At 37.2% G+C, this 16,365-nt stretch overlaps 1 protein-coding gene across 6 annotated transcripts in view; it reads right to left on the reverse strand.

Annotated features, from left to right (window-relative positions):
• The window catches only part of NOL4 (nucleolar protein 4), a 407,732-nt gene that overhangs the window by 294,627 nt on the left and 96,740 nt on the right, over positions 1-16,365 (reverse strand). The gene's annotated exons all lie outside the window — the stretch shown is intronic.

Genomic DNA, 16,365 nt, shown 5'->3' on the forward strand with positions numbered 1-16,365 from the left:
AACATTTTAGTTGAAAATAACAGGTAATTCTAAGAGAACTTGTATATATATTTACTGCAGTGAATCATCCCTTCCACAGAAAATGACACATTGGAAATGCATTTTGGCCACTCCTTCCGTTTGTTATCTTATGTCAGTCTTTCATAATTTATGTCCAAAAAGCTCACACTGATTGTCAGAGCAAACCTTCCCCATACCCTATACAGCTTCTATTTTCAGAACTATGATCTAGAATCATATTAGAAATCAATACTGCCATCAGTAATTTTTAAAATACGAATTTTTCAAAAACCAAGGTATTTCTCTCATCAAAGCAAATAACTTCTAAAGTAAAGCTGACAGATGGTTAAATATCTCTGAATAAAAGCAAACACAGACCCAGACAGTGCTACTACGAAGTACGATACTGGGCATTAGTCTTCCACCATAATACTAACGAAGATAAAGAAGAAGAAATGAGTTGGGAATTAGACATAAATGCCACAGACAATTTCTCAGGTACATGCACAGCTGTTATGAATACTACTGTATTTTAAGTTTGTAGAAAGGGAAGAAAATATGCACCCTGTGTATAATTAAGTACAAGTCTGCACCAGTTCCATTAATAGTGATGGAGTCAACTTTTATTTATTCATGCTGTAGAAAGACCACAACATTGAAGAAACCCCACGCACTAAAATCTAAAATTGTAAAGCACACTTCGTCTTGAATTTCATAATAAAATCAGTTTGCATCACTCATCCTAGATCAGGGCAAAAAAGGCTTATGAACACCGAAGAGAAGATATAAGTCCACAGTTAAAAATCTCCCGTGGATTATCCATACACAGGTATTAAAACTCAACTTTACTAGGGTTTTGTTTCAAGATTTTATTTATTTATTTGACAGAGAGAGATGCAAGCGAGAGAGGGAATACAAGCAAGCGGGAGTGGGAGAGGGAGAAGTAGGCATCCCACTGAGCAGGAAGGTTGATTCTAGGCTCCATCCCAGGACCCTGGGATCATGACCTGAGCCGAAGGCCGAGGCTTAATGACTGAGCCATCCAGGCGCCCCTCTACTAAGGTTTTAATATAACTATCATTTGTAAAATAAATTTGTTGTCCGGCTTTAAAACATCCCTCTTCATACTGTACAAAGAATCACGAGAGAAAAAAATAAACAGAACAATTTGAAAGTATTTCATCAAACTCTTTTATATTAGTTATTGAATAAGGAAATATATACATAATTTAAATTCTCACTTTCTCTTCTGTTATTTCCCCTAACTACACACACATACACACACATATTTGATTCCTATTCATGTATTTTACTGAGGGAACTCACACCTTTGCCTGATTTGTTTATCTAACTAGACATCTTTTTTTTTTCCCGACTCTCTGAAAACCTATATTAAAACAATTCAGAAGTTAAAAAAAACAAAAACAAAAACCCATGAGGCATGCTTGGTCCTAATATTTTATCTCACACAGAGTCATAGTAACTATGGGGCCAAACAGTAAATTTAACAAATAGGATTTGAGAAGAATGTCCTATTGATTTTCATAGGGGATTTCTATTACATCTTTCTCTCCTTATATAAAAGAGAAACCTTCCATTGAAAAATGATGGGCAAACGGTGAACTTGAAGACACCCTGCATTTGCTTCCAGGGTCTTGATGCTCTCCACAATCCGCCCTTTACCCGATGCTAAGAAGGAACTTGTGTAGGAATCCCCTCTAGACAGGTCTATCATGGACCCAACTCAACTGTATTACTTGTCCTAGTGTTATGTGGCTCCATATCCATTGCTGGGATAATCATTATTAATCACATTACATTTCTTTTATAGCTTAACTCTGAAAAACAGAGTACCTGTAATGGTCACAAATATGTTTGTGTTAATGTGCACATGGAAAAAACAAAAAGTCCCACTTGGTATCTTAGAAAAACATTTCAGCAAGTATTTTATCACATTATTCTCTCGATGTTATTCTGGCACAACACTTGGCATGTCACTACATGTTATGTAAGTGGATAAAAGCACTTATTTGGGGGGACTTTTCTTGGTGTTCAGAATCCATTTTATGGGGAGACCTGCCAAGGCATTCCACTCTCCTTGAATCCTTTCTTCCCCACCTCATGCTCACGGGGGCCCACAGACCATGGAGTCTCTTTAAGCACAAGGATGAAAGACACCGAGAACAGACTCTTCACCTCTCACACTCATTCCTGAAATAATATGTCTCTTGCCATGCAGGTGAAGATGGAAAATAATTTCTTTTTCCTTATCTAGAATTTTTCCTCCCAGACTTCTTTGAAATTAAGAATCCTAGGCAACCTTCATTGTTGAAGTTCTTAGAGTATTTTTAAAAGTGAAGAAATAGTCTTAAAAAGTTCTTAAATTATGCTACATTTGAATAAGTATATTCCATAATTAAAGCCCTGTCTTTTGATCCTGTCAGTATCCTCTGGTAACCCCATTTAGAGATAACATTGAAAGCTCATACATGAAGCATCTTTGGAAATTGAGGCAGGGGCTAAATGCCCTTATGGTTCCTCCTCTAATGAAAGGCCCCTTTTCCATTTGCTGGGAGTGAACATTTGAAATGGTAAGTCAACTTTAAATGGATATTCATAAATGATGATAAAACTCAGGGATGCCCTCTTCTAGGCTGTCCATTCATCAAAGTCCTAACATCCTTTATGCAATATGTAATAGCAGTTGCAAATGAAACCTAGAAGTAAGGAACCAAAACTGAAAAATATTTTGACTCGGATACTTGAAATCCTATTCCACTAATACTATAATTAATTACATAAAATGCTCTAATCATTCATAAATGTCTATTTCCTTGACCCATTCTTCAAATCTAATGATTTGTTTTGGGGATAAAAATTGAGCTTTGAATATAGAGTACAGGACATTTTCTAGAAAATGATGAGATTAATACTTTACTTGAAAATGTATTCTTAGAAATATCTTTATATTTTGAAGGGATGGGGTTTTTACTTAGAATTTGTCCATGCAGAAACACTGCCTCTTGTTAGTAATAAGCAAAACAAAAAGTGAATGGATATTAGTCTTGGTCTCTCTGAGCCAAACATTAAAATGACAACTGCCTTACGCCAAGCCACAAATATTGTTTATAATTGAAATTTAACATCCAAAGGAAGGACAAGAACCTAGCCATATTGAAATTTACAAACTAATGACCAAACACTGTTTATCATGTAAATAATTATGAGGTATCTCTTTCATAAAAATGCTTTCTTTTTCTGTGACTCTAGACTTGTTTTCTTAGATTCATACCATGCTTTCTATTTTTCACTGACTTTTGGCATTCATTATTTTAGACAGTATCTAAACAGATTTTACAGTAATTTTCTGATAAGTGGAGTGACCACTATGAAGAGATGAAAGGAACTGCCATTGTTACACAACAGAGGGCACAGCAAAGGTTGGAACTGGATCTCCCAAATCCTTGTCTATTTCTATAAATTGAATGGACCCTGGTGGGCTTATCCAACAGAGAGAGAAGTGTGTAGGGTCCAAGGAAAACAGATTTTTAAAAACTATGTATTTCAAAAACACCTGATGTATCAAAGTGTCCTCACAGGACAAAGTCGGCACATGTGAAACTTGAGCTACATCTGAAGATCTGTTGGGGTTGCTTTTAACTTTGAAACAGCTCTGGTTAAGGGGGAGGGATGTTGTGGCACAACATATTTCTTCATTACTTACCATTTCGAAAGACATTAATTCCTCTGTTTTGGATACCATTAATATACTGTTTTCGATTAAACTATTACATCCTAAATCCGTTAAAACTGGAGTTCATCAATAATGCCAAATATCATGAATCAGATTATTATCATAAATTCAAAGTAGAAGCAATTTCTCACATCAAAAAAAATAATACGTCTACATGAAAATAACTGAGCTGTGGCATCTTTTGATAGATTAAACAATGAAATTGGTCTCTATAGCAAGACAGTACAACATTAGTGATCTAATGATAAACAGACCCACCTGAGGAAGGCCTCGTGATCAAGTCCTACAAGGGGCACAGCTATTGATCTTCCACTTGTGGGTTAACACAAGAACAACAAACTACTGGGGACATATTTTTGAAAAGTTACTGGCACATATTATGATTGAAAAGAAGATGGGCAGTTTACCCTGCCAATGTCCCTGCTACTCTGAAAAAAGGAGAAACAACATTTTTTCAAAACCTTACAACTATAAAGCCATATTCTAACCTAACTTCCTCTCAACATAGTTCAGTTAGGGTAAAAATGACAGAGATCCAAAAAAAAAAAAAAAAGGTTAAAAATGAAATAAAAGAGCAACTGTGCTTAAATTGATTTGTAAATCTTATCTTGTAAATTCAATAATATATAATTTCTAAAATTTTCTTACATTTATTTTTGAATAGTAGAGCTTTCTCTTCAGAAGTAAATCATTCCTACCTGGAGCTGAATACATGAAATAACATATAAGTTAGAAAAACTGAGAACTTAGTTAATCAAAAGAACATAACAATAAACCATTGCCTTGCTGCGCTTTCTCAGACTGTATGCCTCAGTTACAGGATGCAAGTTTATCTCACTAACTGAAGCCATAAAATTTTAATAGCAATGTTGCTAACAGAGAAAAATTTTAAAACAGGGCTATTTGCCCTACACCTTTCTTCCTCAGTCCCAAGCCTTTTCTCTAATTTTAACTGCTTAATTTCTGAACATTTTCTGTGGAAAGGTGCTCTAAATGTATTCAGCGGTCACATACACCTCCAGGACTCTGGCTCCTGATATGGTAGAGACTGGACAGTTCAAAAATCAAAATTCTCACTTAGTATTTGACAACTATTACTCACTGTTGCTGTTTTAGACAAAAGGAAATGCTTCCTAAATAATAAATATGTGTTTGAGTTTTCCATTAATTGAGTCCTTAATAACCGGATTATACTAAGCAAGGACTTTACATGGATTTTATCCTCTGATCCTCCCAACAATCCTAGGGTTAGATTACTAGCATCACCACTCTCATCTCGGTTTAAAAGGTGAGGAAACTAAGCTTCAGAGAGGTTGTATGACTCGTCAAACATGTAAAGAGAAAGAACTCGGGTGATAATCTGGTTTCAGAGACTATCACCTTAATCACTATATTTCATAACCTCTCCTGCCTTAAAAAGAAAGAGACGGTCTCATCCATAAAGAGTTGGAATATTGACCTCACAGCATAATTTAATATCCTGAACTGTTTATAAAGTTCCCTCGTGTGTGGTTCTTTGTAAATTTAAGATGCTCTAACAAGTTTTAATACATTCTGAATACAAGGCGCCGTCAAATTCTCAGTATATGCATGGGCTTGTGTTACAAAGTTCAACAAGAAACACATCAGACTCCACAGTAACAACGGGGAGCGCCACCTGGAGGAAATTAACAAGAGGCGGTTCCGCGAACTGATGGCCGAAGTGGTGGGCTTTGCAACAATGCTGTAATATTTAACAGCCAGGAACTCAATGCAGAGGACTTCCACTCTTAATAGAAAGTACAAGAAGGAGTATGAGTAGCCTATTTCTGAAGGAATAAGAATTCCAATTATTGAAGGAAATTCACCAGTAGAGAAGTCATTCTCGGCTTAAGAAGCAAGTCTACCCCGTGAGCTGGAATAGAGATATTACATGACGCAGGTGAGTCATAAGTGTTGGCAATCACTTTTTAAAGCAAAACAGAATGTCTAAAGTCAAAAGATTTACCCACCAAATTATCACACCATTTTGTCCTAAGTTCACTAAGAATTTAGCAAAAACAAAACAAAAACAAACAAACTTAATGTTACAAAATATCTTAACTTGGAAAAGTAGGAGGCAATGCTGAATTTCATTATAAATTAAAATACTCCTCACCTTGCTGCCTTGATATATGGGGCTCCGTTTCAGATGCTGAGCCTCAAAGCAGATAAAACTGCTCTAATCATACTATTTTAAAATTATTTTTGCCTTTACTTTATAAAATGAATTTAGAGAATAATGCTTTTATTTTACTGGAATAATAACATTAAAAACATGTTTATTGCTGAACACCAAGCAGTATACTTAAGGAAGAATTTGCCCTTGGGGCCGGACTTGTGATATTTTCTCTTATGGATACTCTTGAGATTCTGAACAAAAAATAAATTAGAAATAATCTCCTAGTGAAATTTGTTTATCTTGTTATACTTAGTATTGTGATATTTAACATTGTGCTACTGCAATGTACATTACTATATAACTCTAGAAAACGTATTTTTAAAAACTAATAAAATTTAACTATCATTGAAAAAAGCCTATAAATCTAAATGCTATTAAAGACCTCGTATGTCCTGATTCATAAAGAAATACCAACACCATGGTCCGAGAAACCTGTATCTGGGGAATGGAAGTCTTGGTTCAGCGTAACATCTCTTATTCAACAAGGGCTACCCTGCCTTTATCTACTCTAGTCATTGTATATCTTTGAATACATTTGAAAGGAGGGAATTTGGACTACTAAAAAAAAAAGTTTGCAAATGTTATAACACCTTGTTCAGACATTTTTCTAGGTGTATTACAAAGTTGAAATGTCTAGCCAATGATTTGCCCTTGTATTTATATGAGTTCTCTTTTACCCATCTCAGGCATGAAAAAGATGCATAGTAAGCCTCATTGTACTTCTACAGAGGTAATTATAAATTTGCAGAAGTGCATATGGAAACCATCTTTCAAAGATGAAGACATTTTTCACCTAAACATTTACTTCCTCAATAAATACCTACTGAATGCACGGACAGTATAATTATCCCTGAATATGGCTAGATATGATTCTACACCACTAATGTGCCTGGATACATCAAATCATTGGAGTCACCTATTGGTAAGTGAATCTGAAAAATGAATCTGAAAGTGAATCTGAAAAATGCTTTCATCAGAACTCAACATAAATATTCTTAGGTAAAAAGTCCATGCATAGTAATAATCAATAGACAAAAAGCCAGACATTTGTTCTGCTTATATCAAGTCTGCATTCCTTGTGGACGTCGACAATTTTTGCTTCAAACCCTAACTACTGTTTCAGAAAGATCTGGTGTTCTGTTGTGTTGGTCGGACCTCTAAACATCTGTGGTATGACCAAGTGAATTCCTGGACCTTAATAATCTCACCGATATCAAAACCAGGACAATGCTACATTTGCACCTCAACCCCAAAGTCACCACTGCTCCCTGATAGGATTCTCAGGTTTGGGGTGAGTTCCTAAGAATCCTGCATTACTGCTTGATCTGCTAGGATTCTGGTACTATTCTCATTTGCTACTTTCAGTCCATACTACTGTCCACTTTTCCTTCTTTCTTTTCTGATCATTTTCCTTCTTCTTGGATCTTTCATCAGCTCCCCTTGCTTTTCTCACTTAGTTAAGAGGATGACCTGCACTGGTTGAATATCTAGTGCTGAGTTGTACTATTTGTCACAACTGGAGGAATTTGATTTCTAATTTTTAAAAAAGCAACTGGGTATAACATGACAAAATCAGATCATCCTTACACTTATTTGGGACTTAGTACAGTGTTTATTTTGCACACATTTTTTTCTATCCTGAGGGTCTAGTGCTGATTTTTAAATAGGATTAATGGTAGTAGATAAAACACAGCATGGCCAATTAAATATGAATTCCAGATAAACATGCAATATTGGGACAAACATATTAAAAATTATTATTTATCTGAAATTCAAATATAACTGGGCATCCTGTGTCTTATTCACTAAATCTGGCAATCTCACAGGATACAATTATCTAAGATGAATGAAAATATGAGTTAGATGGGTGCCTGGGTGGCTCAGTTGTTAAGCATCTGCCTTCAGCTCAGGTCATGATCCTAGAGTCCTAGGATTGAGTCCCATATCAGGATCCCTGCTCAGCAGGAGGCCTGCTTCTCCCTCTCCTACTCCTGCTTGTGGTCTCTCTCTTGCTACATATCTCTCTGTCAAATAAATAAATAAAATCTTTAAAAAATATCTATATATGAGTTAGAGCCTGAAAATAATTTTTTTAAAGATTTATTTATTTATGAGACAGAGAGAGGGGAGGCAGGGGAGTAGCAGGAAGAGAATGAGAAATTCTAGAAGACTCCACCGAGCATGGAGCCTGAAGAAGGGCTTCCAGCAGGGCTTGATCTCAAGATGTGAGATCATGACCTGAGCCAAAACCAAGAGTGGGACGCTTAACAAATTACACCACCCAGGGGCCCCATAATTTTAAACTTGAAACAAATGGCTTTTCAGTAAAATCTAAGAATGTACCAAGAACTGGAGTGAGAATTAGGGTAGATGGACATTATCATTGGAAAGTATGCAGGCAATTTGAAATCACAGTCCCCATTTAAAGCAGTGTTTTCCAGCTTCTTAGACCAACAGTACAAGTGTAAATAGATTTCCCATCATAAGCTGGCACATACACACATTTATAAAATAAAACTGATCATTTCTTTTGCCTTCTATTCTTTTTTTTTAAAGATTTTTATTTATTTACTTGTCAAACAGAGAGAAAATAAAAAGCACAAGCAGAAGGAGAGGCAGGCAGAGGGAGAGGGAGAGGCAGACTCCCCACTGAGCAGGGAGCCTCATAAGGGGCTCCATCCCAGAACCCTGGGATCATGACATGAGCGGAAGACAGAAGCTTTTTTTTTTTTTTTTTAAAGATTTATTTATTTATTTTACAGACAGAGATCACAAGCAGGCAGAGAGGCAGGCAGAGAGAGAGGAGGAAGCAGGCCTCCTGCTGAGCAGAGAGCCCGATGCGGGGCTCGATCCCAGGACCCTGGGATCATGACCTGAGCCGAAGGCAGAGGCTTTAACCCACTGAGCCACCCAGGCGCCCCGTCAGAAGCTTAACTGGCTGAGCCACCCAGGCACCCACGTTCCCCTCTATTTCATTTTTTTAGAGTGTTCACAACCCACAAAATTGACTTGATAACTCACTAATGGTCTGTTATCTATAATACAGAAAACACTGGTCTAAAGTAGAAGAATGCAGTCTGTCAATCCAAAGACCTTTGTAGTGATGTTGAGAGAAGATGCTGGGTATGTGGTCAAATTTAAAATGAAGGCCTAAAGAAGGTCTAAGGCATGCAGGGATATTTTTAGACAGTTCAGGTCAATTTGTAGATAGCTCAAAGCAATCTGAAAATGTGAAGCAAAGGCATCAAATACTACATAGTGTGAGAGGAAGGAATGATTTGGAAAGTAGTGCAGTGTGTAAGTCGGTGTCCTCTGGGGACAGGCAAATGCTAGAGTGGGAGGAAGAAGGCAAAGACACTCAGCTTGGGCAGAAGCACAGAAATCCACCACGTGATGAAATTTGAGGAGGTAAGCAAAGAGGTAACAGCATTCCAGGGCAAAGCAGATGAATGGAGTCCTCTACCATTATACATGACTAGATGAAGGCACAGGCAAACAAGAAAGAGCACGAGAGTTAATTTAATTATAATTAATTAATTTTTTCTGAAAACAGTTGTGCTTCATTGCTTATGGTTCAAACTTAGCTGTGTTGCTTTGCAAAAAAGAACTTATTCTCTTTTATCTCTTTTATAATGATGTGCATCTTTCATTTGGAGCTGTATTTTAGAATAATTAAAATAGTCATCAATTGAGCAAATGAGACAACATCAAAAGAGATAATCAAATCAACTGGCACTAGATCTCAAGTTGTGAATGCTATTTTTGTCGCTTATGTTAGAATATTTGCCTGTTAAGGAACAGATTGTCATCACAGATAATTCTTACATTAGATGAAAAAAAATGAGCAGATGGGCAGTGAAAAGTTTTACTTCATGCATGTTTCCTAATAGTAAAATAAAGAGAATCCCTAAATATTGCATGTAAATAAAATGACTCAGCAAAGCAAATGCTTATACAATTACTTGCAGCATGACAATCTACACTAAAGTACACAATGACACACATGGGAAGTGGGGGGAATTTACTTCCTCTCTTGATTTCTTTTGAAGTGTGTGTATAAGATGCTGTACTAGTGTTTTTCCTGGGGCTGAGGGAAAGCCAGCTAGACTCGGCCTTCCTGGTGTAGAATTCATCAGCACATTCAAGCTCAACTTGGCTCTGACTCTAACCCCCTCTGTTAAAGTTTACCTTGACTACTTCCTGCTGGTCAGCGGGGACACACCACTTCTTTTCAAACTGGTACCTAAGAATACTGTTGCTGCAGTTACCCAAAGCAGGCAATCATTAGGCATTTGAGGGGAAATGGAAGAAATTGAAGAAGGTTAGACTTCACTCTGAGGGAGTCTGATAAGTTACACAACCCTCAAAGATCTGTGCGGGAAAAGCAAAGAATCAGGAGAGGCTGACCACATGCCAGGATGCAGAAATCATTGTGTGAATTCTTGACTTGCTCAACAACCAGTAGATAATGGAAACAATATTCGGAGATACTAAGTAGAAGACTGGCCACGTGGTTTCCTTCAGAAAATGTCTCTCAACCTGGAGTACTGACTGTACTGTCAGGGTGACCTGACATAGAGAACAGGGCTGCCTTCTGACTTTCACAGGAAGCGGGGCTGGCGTGGCTGGAGCTTCACATTCAGGTGTAAAGGATGTTAAATGGTTTGGAGCTTTTGAACAAAGCCAACCGCTTGCCCAAAAGCCTGCAGCGCCCAGCTGAGAAATATCACCTTAGGTTACACAAATAATTATACAACTACTGGGTACACAGGACAAAAAATACCATGCTTACATGTTCTCTGCTAAAGAGAAAAAGCATACCAAGATAGAAATTTCTCAGTGGGCATTCCAAATTCTCAGAAGTAACAGCTAGGTCAGTTTCTTTTGGGATTCACCTCCTTTCCCATTACTGTGCCCAAGGAGCAGAGCCAAGGCTCTGCTGTGCTGTGTGTTGACCAGGAGAGGACATTGCCAGAAAAATGAGGGGGAGGGGAGGGAGAGAAGTAAAACAGGTAAACAGATAATAGGCAAAGGCTGTTTCTTGTTACCGATCATGAAATGAAAACTGCTGCTGATAAAGCTAGTGACTAATAATCTCAATTCTGAGAAAGTCAAGAATGAAGACATGGCTGGATGCTATCCCCAGGCCAATGAGGAGTGCAGATGACACAAAGAAAGACATAGATCTTTCAAACTCTAGTTAATAGGAAGCTGTTTATAGCATCTGTCACCCCACACATAACTCTATTTTTTAAAGAAAAATAAGTTTCCATCCACTACAATCACGTTTGTAGCAACTACTGTTAAAACCTTGACATATATTATTTCTGAGCCTCAAATAAATCCTTCAAATAATCCATGCCCGACTCAGAACTACAGAAGTCACCGAATCTGGGATTTATACCAGGTCTGACTGACATCAAAACTGGCACCATTTTCTCTCTACTACCTCATACTAGTCATTGACATCCTATACCAATTTTTTTGGTTATATTTTATCCCAACTAAACACCTACAGAGGTATTTATACAGGTATACACATGCATATGCTTGAAGAAATTCAGGATATTTTATTTATTATACGATGACCATACCCAGGAATACCTAAACCTCTGGATCTGAGTGAGAATCAAGCGTTAGGAGGCCTGAATCATCCCAAGTAGTTGGAAAGCTGCATTGGCTCACTTTCACCACAAGGGTGCACCGAAGGAGCAATTTACTAGGCTGGACCTAAAGAGTTAACGGTTTCTTCAAAGGTTAATTCCCTTTCCAGGACTGTATCTATTCACTGGGACCTTATTGTTTAATGCAAAAATTATTAATGACAGGGTTTGTGACATAAGTTGATGATTAACCGGTTTCAGCGAGCTCTTATGTCTTTGGATGATCTCCACTACCGAAAAGACAGTTTCTGAGTATAATGGATTTGCACTATTAATCTGCCCACCTGTGATAATTCTGACTATACCTATATAAGAAATAAATCAATTTTGATGAATGGCAGTACACCAGTCTTCTATTTCAGAATGATTGTTTAATAACTTTAATTGCCAAGCCATTGATTTTTTTTTTTTCTTCCTTCTGAGATGTTTTACACATCTGACTTACTAGGCTGAGTCTTATTTTTAGTTACCAAAAGCAATAGGGCTGCTCTAACATAAAAGTGGATCTAATATGATATGTATCATGTTGAATTTCATGGCTGTTTCCAATATTTAGAAATCACTTCTGTAAAACCTATATATGTATGTGTAGAATATGTAGGTATGAGTGTGTATCTGATAAAAATAAACCAATCTCTGGAAAAGTAAGTAAAGTGTTTACATCCTACCTCAAAGAGGTGGCATTATTTAATGGAGCATTGAAGTTTTCCCTGAAAAGCAAATGAGAAACCTCGTGTTTGACAACTTTTTTACCTTATTGAGAACAAACTGCATAAATCTGGGGTTGTGTTAAGTGTAAACATGGATGGGGCAATACTCACTCCTTACAACCATGACTTACAATCTACAACTTAACTAATCTTATTTCATTATTTCTATTTATAGTGACATCTCTATACTATTTAGTTGGTATTAAAAAGGCAAGGATTTCACAAAGACCAGAAGAATTTATTCCTTCAACAAGTACTTATTGAACACCTCCTGTGAGACAGGCCTTGGCTAACTGTGCTTATATAGTGGAGACATGGTCCCCCCAACAGCAGTAATTGTGTGATTTGTGTGATCTTTTTTAAACATCTACTCTAGTCATAAAATACAAAAACAAACGAACAAAAGGAACCTCATAAAAGTAGCATAAAATAGGAGCGCCTGGGTGGCTCAGTGGGTTAAGCCGCTGCCTTCGGCTCAGGTCATGATCTCAGGGTCCTGGGATCGAGTCCCACATCGGGCTCTCTGCTCAGCGGCAAGCCTGCTTCCCTCACTCTCTCTCTGCCTGCCTCTCTGTCTACTTGTGATCTCTCTCTGTCAAATAAATAAATTTTTTTAAAAAAGTAGCATAAAATATCCATAATTGAGTAATATTTTGTACTCAAAAACTCTCAAAGATAAACTCATTGTAAAATATACTTCTAAATCACTGAATTATTGTATAACATTATCACTGAATTCAATATTAAAGAGTGTCTACAAAAATATTTGAATTTAGAATAATTTTAAGGTTTCTTTTTATCTCTTCTTGGATATCCAGAACAGTTGTTTATTTAAGACACTGTAGTTTGTATAATAATGAAATAAAAATGTCATCTATATAAAAAGACAGGAACCTATATTTATTTTCTATGTTAACTTGCTTTGATATTTCCACACATTAAGTCAAAGAAGATGGCTTACAGACATAATATTAATTTCTAAGTCCCACAGAATATTTCCCCAACACTTATCTTCAGTAACACCCTATCCATGCACTTGGATCTGTGGCAGGAAAGGAAGAATTCAAATTGGCAAAAGGAAATAGGAAGGGCAGAAACACACATCATTATATTCTATTAGTAAATCATGACTGAATAGAAGTTTTACTAGGAAAACTTATTTAAATTTTATAGTTTTAAATCTAATTCTTCCATTCTATTTTTATTATTTATTTCTCCTCCCAATTTTTATTTACATTCCAGTTAGTTAACATACAGTGCAATATTAGTTTTAGATGTAGAATTTAGAAATTCATCACTTACATACTTACATCACATGCATACTTACATACTTACATGCCCAGTGCTCATGCAAGCTCATGCAACAAGGGCTCTCCTATCTATTTTTAAACAGTACTCTCATCTTTTAAAAATATTTCATTAAAGGGGCGCCTGGGTGGCTCAGTGGTTTAAGCCTCTGCCTTCGGCTCAGGTCATGATCTCAGGGTCCTGGGATCGAGCCCCGCATCGGGCTCTCTGCTCTGCAGGGAGCCTGCTTCCTCCTCTCTCTCTGCCTGCCTCTCTGCCTACTTGTGACCTCTCTCTCTGTCAAATAAATAAATAAAATATTAAAAAAAAATATTTCATTAAAAAAAATGGTTCCCTCTTTTTGGAGAAGATTTCCTTTTTTCTTTTTTTAAGATTTTATTTATTTATTTGACAGAGAGAGAGATCACAAGTAGGCAGAGAGGCAGGCAGAGGGAGAGGAGGAAGCAGGCTCCCTGCAGGGCAGAGAGCCCGATGCGGGGCAGAGAGCCCGATGCGGGGCAGAGAGCCCGATGCGGGGCAGAGAGCCCGATGCGGGGCTTGATCCCAGGACCCTGAGATCATGACCTGAGCTGAAGGCAGCGGCTTAATCCACTGAGCCACCCAGGCGCCCCTGGAGAAGATTTTCAGATGAGGTGTGTAAAGGCTTTTTATCCTTGTCTCGACGACCTGAGTTCTCAACTTCCAAACATCATACACCTTTCAAAAGCTATGATATGTAATGCCGCACTGGGATTTACACAAAAATCAGGCAGATCCCACACTACTGGGGTATGAGATGTAGGAATGTTGACTTAGCTCATCCCTCATTCCCTTTCTGTCGACTCCTCTATGGTCGAATTAAATCCAGCTAGACACAGGAGGCAGAAGCGAGTTTATGAAATGATCATACAAAATGTCCATGACGGCTAGCAGCCTAATTTATTCTCCAACTTTTTTTGCCCAAGGATATCTGAAGTCCAAATAAAGATATAGGGGTCAATGGTTTCACCCAAATAAATTAAATCCTAACTGTAAAACTTGAGGCACTGTGATAGGGAAGGTAAATATATTTGGAGAGCAAAGCGTGGTGTTACTAATCACAGAACTAGATAGGTAGATATGTTTCAACAGTAATATCTAGCAAATCCTATTAAATGCTGTCTCAGACTCTAGGACCACGAGATAGGCAATGCTGATGGTCACATGATCATATTTGTTTACAACCAAGATGCAAAAGAAAAGCCATAAATAAACAAATGAGATATATAGCAAAGCCATCAGGTTCCGGACGAGAACAAATACATATGGGACAGCCACATGTGTTGTGTTGCAGCTTAAAATCATAACCAAGAAGCTGCCTGTTCATAACATGGTTCAGATTACAAAAAAAAAAAAATTTTTCATTTATTTATTTATTTTACAAAAAAAAATTTTAACAAAAAAGGAGAGCAGTGAGGGGCGCCTGGGTGGCTCAGTGGATTAAGCCGCTGCCTTCGGCTCAGGTCATGATCTCGGGGTCCTGGGATCGAGCCCCGCATCGGGCTCTCTGCTCTGCAGGGGGCCTGCTTCCTCCTCTCTCTCTGCCTGCCTCTCTGCCTACTTGTGATCTCTGTCAAATAAATAGATAAAATCTTTAAAAAAAAAACAAAAAAAATTTAAAAAAAAAAAAAAGGAGAGCAGTGAAGATCTGCTGACATTGGTGGGCTTTCCCTTTGATGGCTCTTTTAAATTTCTGGAAATATGAAGTCCAATGACTACATATCCTTTTCATTATTGTTCTTATCATCATCATTATAATTATTTACGGGAGAATTTTCTAGATAATGGTGGAACCGAAATGTTCTATCTCTACACTATGTTTCTCAGCCAATGTGCCTCTATAACATCAGGATAATTCCCTATGTTTCCACATATCTGGTGCCAACTAATTTACTCACTTTGGTTACTCTCTCCATTGTTTCACCAGCACAGTAATGGCCCATATATACCATGACTGTTGGTGTTATTCCTTCAGAGTTTTTTCTTTTTTTTAAGATTTATTTATTTCTGAGAAGGAGAGCAAGTAGGGGGAAGGGCAGAGGGAGAGGAAGAGAGAGAATCTTGAGCAGACTCCCTACTGAGCATGGAGCCTGATGTGGGGCTTGATCTCAGGATCATGAGATCATGACCTCAGCCAAAATCAAGAGTTAGATGCTCAGCCAACTGGGCCACCCAGACACAACTCCTACTTTTTTTTTTTTTTTTTTTTTTTGGTGTTGTTCTTTCAGAGTTTAAAGAAAACTGAAAGGTAGCCTAGCCAAAAAGAAGTTAAATTAATTGTCTGGAACTCTTGAATTTTAATGTAGTGTAATTTTTTCACACCACAATGGCTACAAATTTTGTTCATTAGTCTCATCACAAGTTGACAAGAACTCTAGAAAATTTTATGTAACAAATCAGCAGAAACTAGTGCAAGTTAAAATATCCTACTTAGCAGTGGAAACACTAAGCCAATAAAGCATTTAAGAAAAGAAGAGAACAAAAATTATGCTAACTAAATTCTTGAGCTCAAGTGTTCTAGATCTGATAAGATAAAGACAAGACGTACCTTTTTAAATTTTCAGAGTAGGAATGTGGACATTCTACATGATATGCTGTTTTTCTAGAGTACGTCGCTAGAAAGGGATGTTCAATTCATATTGAAAACACATTCTTTAAAGAGAGACAATTTTTAAATTTTTCAAAAAGTTCATTTGAAATTAATTTAATAGA

Source organism: Meles meles, chromosome 12, assembly GCF_922984935.1.
Source record: "Meles meles chromosome 12, mMelMel3.1 paternal haplotype, whole genome shotgun sequence".
NCBI classification, from domain to species: Eukaryota; Metazoa; Chordata; class Mammalia; order Carnivora; family Mustelidae; genus Meles; species Meles meles.